Source organism: Mustela nigripes, chromosome 14, assembly GCF_022355385.1.
Source record: "Mustela nigripes isolate SB6536 chromosome 14, MUSNIG.SB6536, whole genome shotgun sequence".
Lineage (NCBI taxonomy): Eukaryota > Metazoa > Chordata > Mammalia > Carnivora > Mustelidae > Mustela > Mustela nigripes.
This window is the reverse complement of record NC_081570.1, coordinates 43,617,777-43,631,454: the sequence shown is the minus strand read 5'-3', so window position 1 is coordinate 43,631,454 and position 13,678 is coordinate 43,617,777. Positions and strand designations below refer to the sequence as shown.

Genomic DNA, 13,678 nt, shown 5'->3' with positions numbered 1-13,678 from the left:
TTTCTTTAAAATATATAAAAATATGCATACAATAGTCTTATTTCCCAAATGATATTCTCAAAGGCTCCCCTTTTCCTATAGGATCAAGTACAAAATCCCTCACTACCTCCTACCATTACCTCCCTCCGGGTCCCCCAAGGCACGGTGTTGTTTTCCACTCTGGGATTTTACCCTGCTGATTCTCGGTCTGCCATTCCCTACTCCCTGTTGTCTGCCTGGACACTCTTCCCCATCCTTCAAGACCCGGCCAGGTACTTCCTCCTTTAGACAGTCTCTCTGGATTTCCCATGATAAAATACTCCATAGTGTGTCCCTCCATCTTAGCTCTTATGATTTTCTATTCAACTTGATATTTGTATCTGTCAGCTTTATTAGACTTGGAGCTCCTGTGAGGGTGCAGGTACCTTATTTCGAAGCTTACTGCCCTTAGAACAGGAAAAAAACAAACACACGGCTTGGTATGTCTGTATTTCACAATTTGTCTCTATTTGCCAAGATGTCTTCTCTCCCAGCCTTTTCTTCATGGTTTCCCAAAAGTGACATGGGGTCGGTGACCACTGGCCCTATCTCCGCTGTGGAAGCTAGTGCACACGTGCACACACACACACATACACACATGTGTGCACACACACAAAGACTCATGCTTCAGTTGCAGTGTTAAATCCATTCTGTGCCCATAAACTCCTGAAGCCCCTTACTCAGGGTCAAGACCTTGGTCTAAGCAGACCCACTCCTAGAAGCTGTCCCGTGAAGACCCTCTTTCGGCCTAGGAGTACACCCACCCAGGGCTTTTGAGGCGATACAGGCCATCTTTGCTGTTCTCAGAAAGAAGCATGGGTGATAGAGGCAAGCATATCTGTATGCTCTCAAAGGTTCAAGAAGGTTCAAGTTCTTCCTCAGATTCAGAGGAAGGATATGCCCTTAGGAGACAAGCCTCAGTCCTCTGATTTTATCAAGGGACCTTTGAAGAGAAACTATAGGAAAATGTTGTGTTACTTTCTCCACTAGTTTTTGTTTGCTCTCTGTGAACTCAGGTACTCATCCATTAGCATTTTCCTCCCATAAGCCACAGAAACTATGGCTAATGTGAGCCCAAAAGGAACTCGCTGGAAGATTACCGTGGGGCTTATAGAACCAAGAGAAAAGAAAAGCTGGACCGCTAGGCCTTGGAGGGAACATGGGAGGAAGATTGCTGGAAACCCAGACATCAGGACCCAGCAGCCTTTTGGGGCCCATGACAGATATCTCTTGTGCCCTGGCTCACATCCCCTCACCCACACCCCTTGACCCCACTCCACCCCGCCCCGCCCATGCTGCCTCTGTGGTATTTCCTGTACAGATTTTGACCCAGTTTGCAAGGGCAGTGTCTCATCTCCCAATGAGATGCACTGTATCCTCTCACTTCCGCCCCAGCTTCTGATGTTGCCACCTGAGGTCCCGGTGGGAGCCTACTGGGCATGCCTGCATGGGCAAGCCAGGGACGCAGGGGTGTCCACCCTTACCCAGTGGGCTCAGGGGCCAATGGATGCTGGCTTCTCCTTTCACATCTTCCTGCCCCCTCTTGCAGACTATTCTGAGACACACTTTCCTCCTCAGAGATTCCGGTGGGTTGGAGCATCCAATGTGATAACGTTGAATTAGATTTCTCTTCCCAGTTCCTCTCACCTACTCCTTGGAATTACTTCCCAAATACACTTCCTGCATAGAAGCCCTTGCCCAGTCACTAAGTTCAAGGGAGACCAGATGGGGATGAATAGTTCAATTGTGAGACAAGTCAAGGTTTGGATTCCAGGGAGACTATTTAATTGTCCAGGCTTGATCACAGTCCACCTTTTAGACCAATCGATGGCAGACACTACCGCCCCCCAGCCCCAAAGCCTCTATCCAGTGTCTGGGGGATGGTTCTCCAAAGCCAGTCAAGGTGGCTATCAGAAGTAAGGTAACAGATGCCTCTCAGCAGCCTTCTCTACACTGCCAGCATCTTGGGGAACCATGCACAGACCACATCCAAACCAAGCTTTATTGCCCACACAACTCTTCTTGCATGGCCTTTCTCAGTGCATGGCACCTCCGTTCCCCCAGATGCCCATGCTTGAACCCTGGCAGGAGCCTCATCGCCCTCCCCTCTACCACACTCAGTTGCTCACCCAGCCTGGCAGCTCTGCCTCTTTCCCACCTCTTTGACTTTCTCCTACTCCCACCTCTCTGCCCTCACCCGTGAGTACTCCAACTATCTCCTCGCGCTCACTCCTGCACGTGCTCTTGCTCTCTCTCTCTCTTTTTGTCTCCCTCTCTCTCTCTCTGTCCTGCAAATTGTTCTTTGCTACAAGAGTGATTTTCCTCACGTGGATTTGAACAAATCAATTCACTGTTTAAAATTCCTGGGTCAGAGGCACCTGGTTGGCTCAGTTGGGAGAGCAGACAACCCTTGATCTTAGGGTTCTGAGTTGGAGCCCCAAGCATGGTGTAGAGTTTACTTAAAATAAAAAATAAAAGAAATAATAAAACTCTTGGCCAGCTCCCCATTGCCCTCAGGACGAGGTCCTGGAAGCGTCAATGGCATAATCTTGTCATGACTTGGCACTATTGGCCTCTCTGCTGTCAGCCCTTGGTGTTCCTCCTCTCCATCTATCTTCTCCTGAAGCCACACAGAACTGCAGCCCATTCTCCCTCATCTACTCCTGGTATCTGGAATGTTCTGCGATGGCATGCTTTCAGCTGCAAATAACAAGACATCCTTTTGCTCATTGGCTTACACAATCAGGAAAGCCATTATCTCATTTGGCATGGCAGCAAGATGAACACTGTATAGTGTTCAAAAACACTGAGGAAACAGCTCTTTTTGTCTCTTTTCTCTGCCCCCATTGAGATGGTGAATCTGATCAAATCCTTTCTGGGTTAAGAGGAGAGGGGTGCCTGGGTGGCTCAGTCGGTTAAGCGTCTGCCTTAGGCTCAGGTCATCATCCCAAGGTCCTGGGATCAAGCCCCACACTGGGCTCCCTGCTCAGCAGGAAACCTGCTTCTCTCTCTCCTACTCCCCCTTCTTATGTTCCCTGTCTACAATCAACTTTTTCCATCTCACAATATAGTATAAAAATCTTTCCATCATATTGTATTATTTTTAAAAATAGCTACATAATATTTCATAGTATTGACACACTGTACCACAAATTATTTAACCAATCCCTATGGGTCATTGGGCATTTAGATTGTTTGCAATTTTTCAGCATTATAAACATTGTTATGGTAAACTTCCTTTTACATAGATCTTAGACAAGTGTATCTGTTCCCTTTGATAAATCCCTACCAATGGTGTGTGGTTTCAAGAAACAAATGGTTGCAAATTCTTTGATACTCCTCTCATCAAAGGGTGTGGTCTACATCCCCTTCCCTGAAATCTGGGTGAACTTGTGCAGCTCTCACCAGGAGAGTACAGTAGAAGGGACAATTCGTGCTTTCTGAGGCAAGGTCATACAGTCATGTACCTTTTCCTTGGCTTTGGGGAATGCTTTTTCTCAGGATTCTCCTTTTTGAAACCCAGATGCCAGGGAGTAAAATGCCCAAGTTACAATATACTTAGCCCAACTAGCTGAGTTCCCCAGACAGAGCAGAGACCGATCACCCCCACTGTACCCCGTCTAAGGTCCTGGCAATCCCTGAGCATTATAGAAGAGTCATTGTTTACACCACTAGGTTTGGGGTAGTTGGTTATGCAACAAAAGCACATGGAAAACTGGGCATTTGTCTTATAGTGTACACATTTTAAACCATTTGACTCTCAATTAAATAATTAAAATTTTATAATTTATTGCAAGAACACTTTTGTCTGCCTCCATGACATAAGGGGGAGCATGTTTATCTGCGCTGTTACCTTGAGCAAGTTTGTCAACACGTCCACTTAAGATTGGATTCTTTGGTGGTGGGGGACACTGGGTGGCTCAGTGAAGTGTCTGACTCTTGATCTCAGCTCAGGTCTTGATCTCAGGGTCATGAGTTGAAGCCTTGTCCTGGGCTCTATGCTGGGTGTGGAGACTATTAAAAAAAAAAAAATTGGGTTCCCTGGAAAGAAACCCTGACTTTGAGAATTGCAGCCCAAGGTTTATTGTGAAGTGCTCTTGGAAGATGTGCCTGCAAGGCAGATAGGAAGGCAGGATTGGTAGGAGGCAGAAACTCCTCCACCAGCAATGTGACTATAATTGAAGACTCAGTTGATCCTACAGAGAGGCTTGGAGCTGGGATGGTCCTTCAGAAATGTCCCAGATTAAGGCAAGTTAGCAGGCTCTGCAGTTCCATGTTAAGCCACCTTTGGGAGTTGGGGGGGTAATATCGGGTGAGAACCCATGTGTCACTATCTCAAGCTGAGGAGGGGTGGTGTGCCTTGAAGAGGAAATCTGGGTTGGACGACCAGAGCGCCCACTACAGTCCATCCCCCGCCCTGTCTTGATTCATTGGCTGCCATGAGGTTTGACCCACATGGAAATCACTTCACCGGGTTCTGGTTGGCTTTGTTTCCTGGGAAACTTAAAAGAGAAGGGTTAGGGGATGAACCACCTTACTAGTTGCAGAAGCTTCAAGCTCATAACTGATACTGGTGATTGCCTTTACACTATCTCACCTGGAGTGTCCTCACTTTCTCTGCCAGTGTCTCTTCTCACCTAGGGTGCTTTCGTGGTGGAGACCCCAGACCTGCACCACAAAGGGTTTGAGCCCCATGTTACCATCACCTGCTTGACTTGTCCATGTGCCATTAAAACTGGGCAAATAGCACAAAGGACACCCCTGGAAATCACCTGAGCATGACACACCTTCTCCCCTACTCTTGTTGCTTAACTGCGTGGCTATATCATCTCATTTTGACCAGGGTCAATTACCTCTGCTAGCCTGGGGGTTCTTTTCCTTGCAGATGATCTCTTAGCTCAAGGAGTTCAAAAATAATCGGGCAGCAGCCACGGTTTAAAGTTCACTGGAGCTCTCCCTGTGTCCCCTGATGGAAACATGAGCTTGTTGGGACTTCTAGATCCTCAGAGTAGGAGTAGAAATCTCCTCTTGAAGGGCGTGTGCCTTTGGATGAAGTAGTTCCCTGCAGCCAAACTCCCAGGGAGGAATATTAACTGCAGGCTGGCAGCAGCCAAAGTCCCAGGAGCTGTGGGACAAGGTTGTTGGGTCCAGGACAGGGAATCTCAGTGAGGCACTAGCACAGAACCCACAGCAACATCTGAGATTCACTTTCCTTCCCAGAAAATGGGACTGACCATGGCTTCCTGGCATGGGTACTAGGAAGGAAATGAGAGGCTATCTGTTAAAAATCCTAGATTGTACTCAACAAATGTCAGTTTCTACCCTCTTTATGTCAAGAGTTCCTTAAAGTGATCATGTTTCCCTTTTTGCCTTGGCCAGTAGGGAACTTATAGCTTCATCCAGTGCTTGGTCACAGCAGATGAACTGCTTGTTTCCATTCTCTTTTTCTTTCCCTAGTCTTGCTTTTTCTTCTTCTTTTTGTTTTTAAAAAGCCTGCAATGGAATCTCTTTGTTGCAAGCTCCTTGAACTGGAATCGTGTTTGCAGAGTGGCTGAGGATAAATAAATGATAGTAAAGTTGCTGCTCAGAAGACAGTTTATCTTCTAAGAAGTGACAGTCCCTCAGCTACAATACAGCCCCAGCACCTTGCTATACCCAGCCAAGCACTCTGCGCCTAGGCCTTTGATTTGTTTTGACATCTGCCAGCCAGCCAGCACCTAGGCATGGGAATCTCTTCACTTAGAGGGTGACTCAGAGCTCTGACAAGCTGGAAAAATACAAAAATTGCGGGGTGGGGGTGGGAGTGGGGGTGGTTAGTGTTATCAGGTATTCCTATCAACTAAAGACACTGCTGATAATCTTTATTCCTGCCCTCTTTCCAGAAGGACCCCTCCATTCACCTCCTCCCCACCCCAGGATGGCTCAGTTAGTCATCTCATCCCATGGTTGGAATTGAGCCATTTAGGGGACAGAATAGGGCATATATTGTCCAGATGTTGTGACCAAGCTAGCTCATCCCACTCCAGGCTGCCCACTGGGTCTGGAGCCTACCTCAAGGCATCTGGGGGCCATAGCCATGGAGGGAGTAGGCTCCAGGTGTGCCCATCTGGGGTTTCTGCCTTGAGAACCCCTCGCTGTCTCCAGGATAATTCTCGTGAGCAAAGCCTCCCTCTCTTCCTTCCTCCTTGGGAGGCCTCGGAGTGCCAGTGGGGTGCCACGCCTACTATTCTTGTTTCCACGCCAGTGTATAAGATGAACCACACTCATGAATAACATTTCCTGAAAAGCACAGCAGCAGACACCCTTTTGCTGAAGGATTTCACGTGTTCCATCATTCATGGCTCCTTCCCTCTCCACCCCCCACCAGCTCCTCTCCCATTTGTGGTTCCATGTCAAGTTCAAGAGCTTGCACTGTCCTCAATGAGCTTCTCAGGGCAGGGATTTTGCTCACACATATTGCTTCCTCATGCAGTCACAGCACTGCCTGGTAAGAGGGCACATAGGAGCATGTTCAGGGACGATTTATGAGCTAGTACCCAGCTTCCTGGTTTTGGGCAGCTCTGGAAGGGAGAGAGAGGTTGAAATAGTGACAATGCCAAGAAGGAGGCTGGAGTCCAGTCCTAACCCTGTCTCCTGCTAGCTGGTTGAACTGGTAAATTGCCCCTTCCATCCAAGCCTTGCTGCCTCCCCTGGAAGATGGGCGAAAGAACATGTACTTTTAGAGTCATTGTGACAGCCAACAAGCCAACATTTAGAAAACTAGTAGCATCTAATGTTTCCTGATCACACACTTGGCCAAGAACTTTATAGCTATTATCTCATTTAATCCTCCAAAAAACCCTAAACTGTTGATGTGATGACCTTCATTTTACAGAAGAGGAAACCAAGGCTTAGAGAAGGTCAGCGACACAGCAGTAAGTGACCTCTCTGACCCCAAAGTTAGAGCTAGTAATCATTGCACAAGACTGGCCTGTAGCCCCAGCTCAGGAACTAGTGCTATACAGACATGTACTGCGTCTTGGTTCCATCTTTCCTTGCATATCCAACACGCTGAGGGGGCAATTGAAATGATCATGCACTGAGCACATACTGTGTGTGAAATGGTTTATATACCTTGCTCTGAATCTCACTCCAACAGGATGACAGCATGACCCCCATTTTCCAAATGAAGAAGCGGAGGCTCAGAGAGGTTGAGTGGTTTGCCAAGGCCACACAGCAAATACGGAGTAGAGGTGAGACTGAAACAGGTCGTCTGCTGGTCTCCATATCCACGTTCCCACGGTCACATCACACTGTCTGTTGGGTAGGGGGCTATCTGTGAGTTTGGTATCTGGGGGCATAAACCTCTTTCTGTAAACCTCCACACTGCCTTCCTTTGCATCTAGGGGCCTACAGGGGCCCCTAGAGGGGCCTCCTCCTCCTGGAGGCAAAACCTTCATCCTCCCCTAGTGCCCCAGAGAACAAATTTTTAGACAGGTCCCGAAGGAGTCTGACAGCGACTAGGGTCATACCAGGTCAGTGAATGGCTGCTCTCAGAACCTTTTCTACAGCAGATCATTGGAGGGTCTGATATTTCGGCCCCTGGGGGTCTTGCTGTTCAGGAGAGACACTGGGCAGAGGGAAACGGTGACCCAGGAACCAGCTGAAGCAGGCACTGGAAACAAATTTGCCAACCTCCCAGTTTTGCTATGGGGCTGGACACCTGGTCCTGTTTGTGACAGTAATTGGGGGATGGGGGAGTGCATGGTGACCGCTAAGGGTTGGAGCTGCAGTACTGAAGTTAGGTTTCCTAAACCCACATCAACCTAGGAAACATTTACAGGAAAAAATGCTGCAGATGGGTGTGTGGGGGTGTGTGTGTATGTATGCTCACGCGCATGCCCCCATGTGTAAAAGAGGCCGGCAGCCACCGACAGAACAGGGAGAGAGGGAGAGAGAATGAGAGAGACGGAGTGAAAGAAAAAGACAAAGAAAGAAAGGGGGAGAGAGAAGCAGAAGTCCAAAGACACAACAGCAGCAGATGAGGACGAGAGAGAGAACAGAGAAGGGAGGAAGACACAGGCTGGAAGGGTGAGAAACAGACAGACATGTAAAGACATCATTCGTTTGGCAAGTGCTTGCTGAGTACCTACTATGTGCCAGGCACCGTCCAAGACACTAGGGATTTGACAGTGGACAAAAGAGACAAAATCCCTGTCCTCATGTGTCTCTCAGGTGGGAGAAGAGAGAAATCCAGAGACACAGGTAGAAACCCAGAGAAGCCCATAGAAAGGGACTGAGAGGGAACAGTATGGAGAGATCCAGAGACAGAGATGGGTCAAGACATAGAGACAGAGGAAGGAGAGACAGACAGGGATGCAGAGACTGAGCAACAGACTGCAAGATGCCCCAGAGGAGAGGGCAGGGACTAGGAGCAGAACTGGCAAAAAGGGTTCCAGAGGCAGAGAGAGGCAGAGCCCAGAGGACACTGCCTAGCAAACCCCTTTCCTGTGAATCAGTGCCTGTGGGTGACCCGTGTCCTTCTAGTTCCTCCACCCAGAGTCCTTGGAAGCAGGATCCCAGCCCTCAAGGACCAAGAAGCAGGTCTCATGTTCTAGTGACCTCAGCCTTGGAAGAGAGGCTGACTATCCCTGCCCCTGTGCCCATTGTTCTGGGCACCCTTGCACTGATCTGGCAGGAATCTGGGGTGCCCAACATGTGTGTGTTGACTCCTGGTACTTTTTCCTCCTTAGATGGATGGATAGGCAAACTGAGGCCCTGGTCAATGGGTCAGGATGGCTGTGAGCTCTTTCGAGTCGGGGCAGCACTGGATAAAGGATGGAGCACTGAGCGGGGAGCCAGGGCCCGGTGTTCCAGCCCTGGCTCTGCCCTCACATCACAGGGAGGGTGGGACGCTCTGGAAGGCCCCTGCAGCCCCCACAATTGTGAGGTCTATGAATCACGTGAGCGTAAGTTTTGGAAAGGACTCGTGTTTGAAAGCTGGGACTTTGATGGTTGCCGATTTCTGTTTCCGTGGAAACGGGGCTCAGAATTGGAGAATGAGCCTGTGAGCTCTGCTCTGGGTGCCCCAGATAGTTGGGGAAGAGGGCACTCCCAAACCTCTTCTCCTGGTGGCCTCAGAGGGTGGCTAGAAAGGAGGTTTGGAACACAGGGCCTCTGGGGACATAGCCGACATTTACTGGGGCACTAACTGGGGCCTGCCTAGGACAGTGTCCAGTGCTAAGGGAGAGAAGCGATGACCCCCAGAGGAATCCTTGCTAACTCCTCAACATCATCCTCAGGATAGACTTACTCTGTCCGAAGCAGAGCCTTTGTTACTCAACACTTGTGGAAGCCGGGTATTGGGCCACACAGAGGTGGACGTGACCTAGTCCTTGCGTTCCCTCAGGATCCATGGGTGACCAAGGTGGGTGTCCATGAAGTCAATGTGGAAGGGTGTGGGAAGCACCCTGAACCCCCTCTCCTGTCACCACGCCACTCCCCCAACCCCCAACCCCCAACCCCCATGCCTCATGCTATCCTCTTGCTTGGGATCTCTTCACCACTGCTGCTCTGTCTAGCAGACTCTTATTCAATCTTCAGAGCCCCTGCTCCAGGTTTACTTCCTTGGCAAAGACCCAGCCTCCACTTCTAGACCATGAGCATCTTTTTTTTTTTTTTTTTTTTTAAGACAGACAGAGAACGAGCACGGAGGAGCAGAGGGAGAGGGGGTGAAAGAATCTGAATTCACACTAGGTGTGGAGACTGACTCGGAGCTTGATCTCACGACTCAGAAATCATGACCCGAGCCAAAATCAGAAGTCAGGTGCTTAACTGACTGAGCCACCGAGGTGCCCCTACCAAGAGTATCCATCCGGAGGGAACAGGCTGGGTCTCCTCATCTCTGCGTTCCCAGAGGCGAGCGAAGGAGGCCCTCCCTCTGTGTTGAGCCCCTCCCCTTCCCACCTTCTCAGGGACCTCACTGTAACGTTGTCCTCTGACTTTCCAGTACACTTGGCCTCTCCCTCTGTACTCGCTCCTTCCAGTTAGCATTTACACGGGATCCAGTCTCTCTCCTCTTCAGCCGAAACACAGCAAAGCTCCTTACTCCTGGCACGCTGGCCTCTGATCCCCTTCACAGCCCAGCATCTGGAGAGAATCATCTGCACCTGCAGTCTCGATCTCCCTTCCCACATTGCCACTGCTGCGATGAGGCTTCTGCCCGGATTGCTCCCCTAAAATGCCCTCACCAGCTATCCAGTTTCTGCAGAGCTCTCTGCTGCTTGATCACTCTCTGAGAGTCAACATTTTCTTCCCCAGGCACCCCTTCCCCCAGATTTCCTCCTCATGGCTTCTCTGAACAGGCCTCCTTCATCACCTCCATCAGCTCCTCCTCCATCAGACCTGCTGATGCTCCTCAGAGCTCCCTTTCCAGCTTCTCCTTGAGAGTGCTCATCCATTCCCACTGTCTGAGGAAGGCCACCTCCTCCTAGCCACCTTCTGTGACCCACTGGACTGTCATAATACCCCTGCACTCTGCCCACAGAGGCCTGTACCCATCATGGTGACACTTGGCACATTGTACCATAAGTAATGGTAGACTTGCGTGCTTCCACTATCAGGCTGCAAACTCCCAAGGAGCACATCCATCCCCAGTGCTCAGGACAATGGGGAGCAACAGGCTGCAAAGGGAGGCAGGGGCCAGATTATGAAGGACCTTGAACTTTTTTGCAGAGGACCCTGGGCTTCATCTTGTATGAGAAGGTGGGCCACTGAAGAGTTTTGAGCAAAAAGCATGTCACATCTGTGCCTTCAACACATCCCTCTGGCTGGCCAGGAGAGGCCAGAGGGTTGGAAGAGAGTCTGAAGGCAGAGAGATCTGCTGGGGGTTGTGCACTAATCTGGGGCTGGATCACAGTGATGAGAGTGGGGGTGGTAGTGGACAGGATGTGGGAGGCCTACGGGTCACCCAGTTGGCTCTGTCAGTAGAGCATGTGACTCTTGATCTTGGGGTCGTAAGTTCGAGTTCTATGTTGGGTGTAGAGACCACTTAAAAATAAAATCTTTTGGGGGTGCCTTGGTGGCTCAGTGGGTTAAAACCTCTGCCTTCAGTTCAGGTCATGATCCTGGGTCCTGGAATGGAGCCCCACATCAGAATCTCTGCTCAGCAGGGAGCCTGCTTTCCCCTCTCTGTCTGCCTGCCTCTCTGCCTACTTATGATCTCTGTCTGTCAAATAAATAAATAAAATCTTTAAAACAAATCTTTTTTTTTTTTTTAAAGATTTTATTTATTTATTTGACAGAGAGCGATCACAAGTAGGCAGAGAGGCAGGCAGAGAGAGAGGAAGGGAAGCAGGCTCCCTGCTGAGCAGAGAGCCTGATGCGGGACTCGATCCCAGGACCCTGAGATCATGACCTGAGCCGAAGGCAGCGGCTTAACACACTGAGCCACCCAGGCGCCCCTAAAACAAATCTTTTTAAAAAAGAAAAGAAAAATGTGGGATGCTTACTAGATCTAGCTGACCAACCCAGGTGCTGTAGAGGGGGCAGTGGGCAAGGAAGAAAAGGAGATAAGACCCACTCTTAGGTCTCTGGCCTGGGTAATCAGCTAGGTGTTGGCGCCCTGCACAGACATGGGGAGCGGGTAGGAATTGAATAGGGAGAAATAATGAGTCCAGGTCATGACACAGGGACTTTGAAACACCTGGGGGACATCCAGGTGGGAATCCCTTTTAACTAAACAGATGGTGGCGGGTTGGGGTCTGGTACTAAGAAAAAAATCTGGGGCAGAGGGTGGATTCAGGAATCATCATGGAGGCTCGGTGTGGTCAATGCCACGGGCATGGCTGAACTCGCCCAAAGCAAAAAGTGGAGGTCAAGGACAGAGCCTGAGAGAAGCTCATTCACAGTAGGTAGCTTGTGTAGCAAATATCCACCTCTTTTTCCATGGGAGGCAGACACCTCCCCACCGCGCCAATGCTGGGGTGGCCACGTGACTGCGGAGCAGGCGGATGTTTGCGTGGATCAGCTTGGCATCTGGTGCTCCGTTCACCCACTCTGAAAACACACGCCAGGCAGCCTCTGCCCTGCAGCCTGGGCCCCAGCAAGGGGGACCCTGGAGCAAACTGGAGCAGAGCCGCCCAGACTGACAGCAGACCTATAAGTGAGAAATAAATGGTTTTTACAATAAGCCACTGAGATTTTGGGGCTGTTTGTTATGTAACATTGTATCAGCAATAGCTCTTCTAATAGAATTTTAAGAGGAGGCCGGAGGATAAGAACCCTTTCTAGGATCACTGGAAGAACAACCAACCACAGGGGACAGAAGGAAATCAGGAGAGAGTGGGAAGAGAGCCTCGGGAGCGTCCAGACCTCTGGTGCTCTGAGGTTTGGGGGGAACGTTTGCACCGTCTGTACCACGCCTATATGTCTTCTTTCCCACAGGTGATGCTTGGGTCACCTTAGCTGCCTTGCTGGGCTTGAATCTGAATTCCAGATGTGGACGACTCCCCAGGCTACATCTTCAAGGCAGACTTCGCTCCGGAGCTCCAGACTATAATCTCCCTATCCCTGGATATCTCCATCTGGACCTCCGATGGGCTTTTCCAATTCCGCATGTCCAAGACCGCCTTCCTCATACTTGCCACCCACAGACCTGCTTCCCTTCCGGGGTCCTCCGACAGGCAGCCCCCTCACCCACGCCAGAAACCTGGGAGTCAGCTTTCACACCCTCATATGCCGTCAGCGACCGAGCCCAGGGAACTCTCTTCCATCTGCTTCCTTCCATCTCACCTGCTGCAGCACCTCTGACCACATCTGCTGCTCTCACCCCCACTACCTTGGGGGCTCCCCCTTCCTCCGGGCCCCCCAGAGTGCTCTTCCTAAAGCACGAAGAAGTCATTCCTGGTGAAAGCCCCTGCCTACAGGACAAAGACTGAACTTCTTAACATGACACCCAAGGCCCTGAATGGCTCAGCTCAGCTGAATAAATCCATGAATGTCACTCATTCTTGTCTGGAACATATTCCACACCTGCCCCCAGCTCCCACTCAAGCCTCAGTTTAGACCGAGCCTGGTCTCAACAGCTTTCTGGATCCTTCCTACCACCTTCCACTCTGTCCCGCCTCTCCCCCACTGGATAAGTTAAATGCCCCTCCTTTTTATGTTCCCCTTTCCAAGCCCCATGATGTCCCATATTGGACCCTTTCTGTGCCCTCCCTCATCACTCTTAGCTCAGTGCCTTTCCTTTCTGGTTTTTATTGTGGCGAAATATACGTTACGTAAAACTTGACCATTTTAACCAGTTTTAAGTGCACAGCTAAGTACATTCACACCGCCGTGTGCCCATCACCACCCTCCATCTCCAGAACTTCATTTTCCCAAACCAAAACTCTGAATCCATTTAGCCAGCACCTCGCATTCCCCCTGCCCTGCCCAGCCTGTGGGCAGTTGCAGTTTCTGTATCTGTGAACTTCACTGCTCTAGGTCCGCCATGCGAGTGGACCCAGGCAATATTTGTCCTTTTGTGTCTCCTTATCTCACTTGGGATCACATCCTCAAGGTTCATCTATGTTGTAGCCTGTGTCAGACGTTCCCTCCATTTTCAGGGCCGAGTAATATTCCATAGTTCCTCAGCTGATGGACAAGTCAGCTGATGGGTTGAGTCCATGTTGTGGCTGCT

The 13,678-nt window shown here is 50.1% G+C and overlaps 1 long non-coding RNA gene across 3 annotated transcripts in view; it reads left to right on the top strand.

Moving 5' to 3' along the window:
- Positions 1 to 13,074, top strand: part of LOC132001789 (uncharacterized) — a 41,343-nt gene extending 28,269 nt beyond the window's left edge. For 2 of the 3 annotated variants that reach the window (XR_009399669.1, XR_009399667.1), the window contains exons 6-7: positions 7,157 to 7,250; positions 12,442 to 13,074. This is a non-coding gene — a long non-coding RNA (uncharacterized LOC132001789). The remainder of the gene's footprint in view (positions 1 to 7,156; positions 7,251 to 12,441) is intronic. The other variant, XR_009399672.1, reaches the window with a different exon arrangement.
- Positions 13,075 to 13,678: the final 604 nt, after the last annotated feature.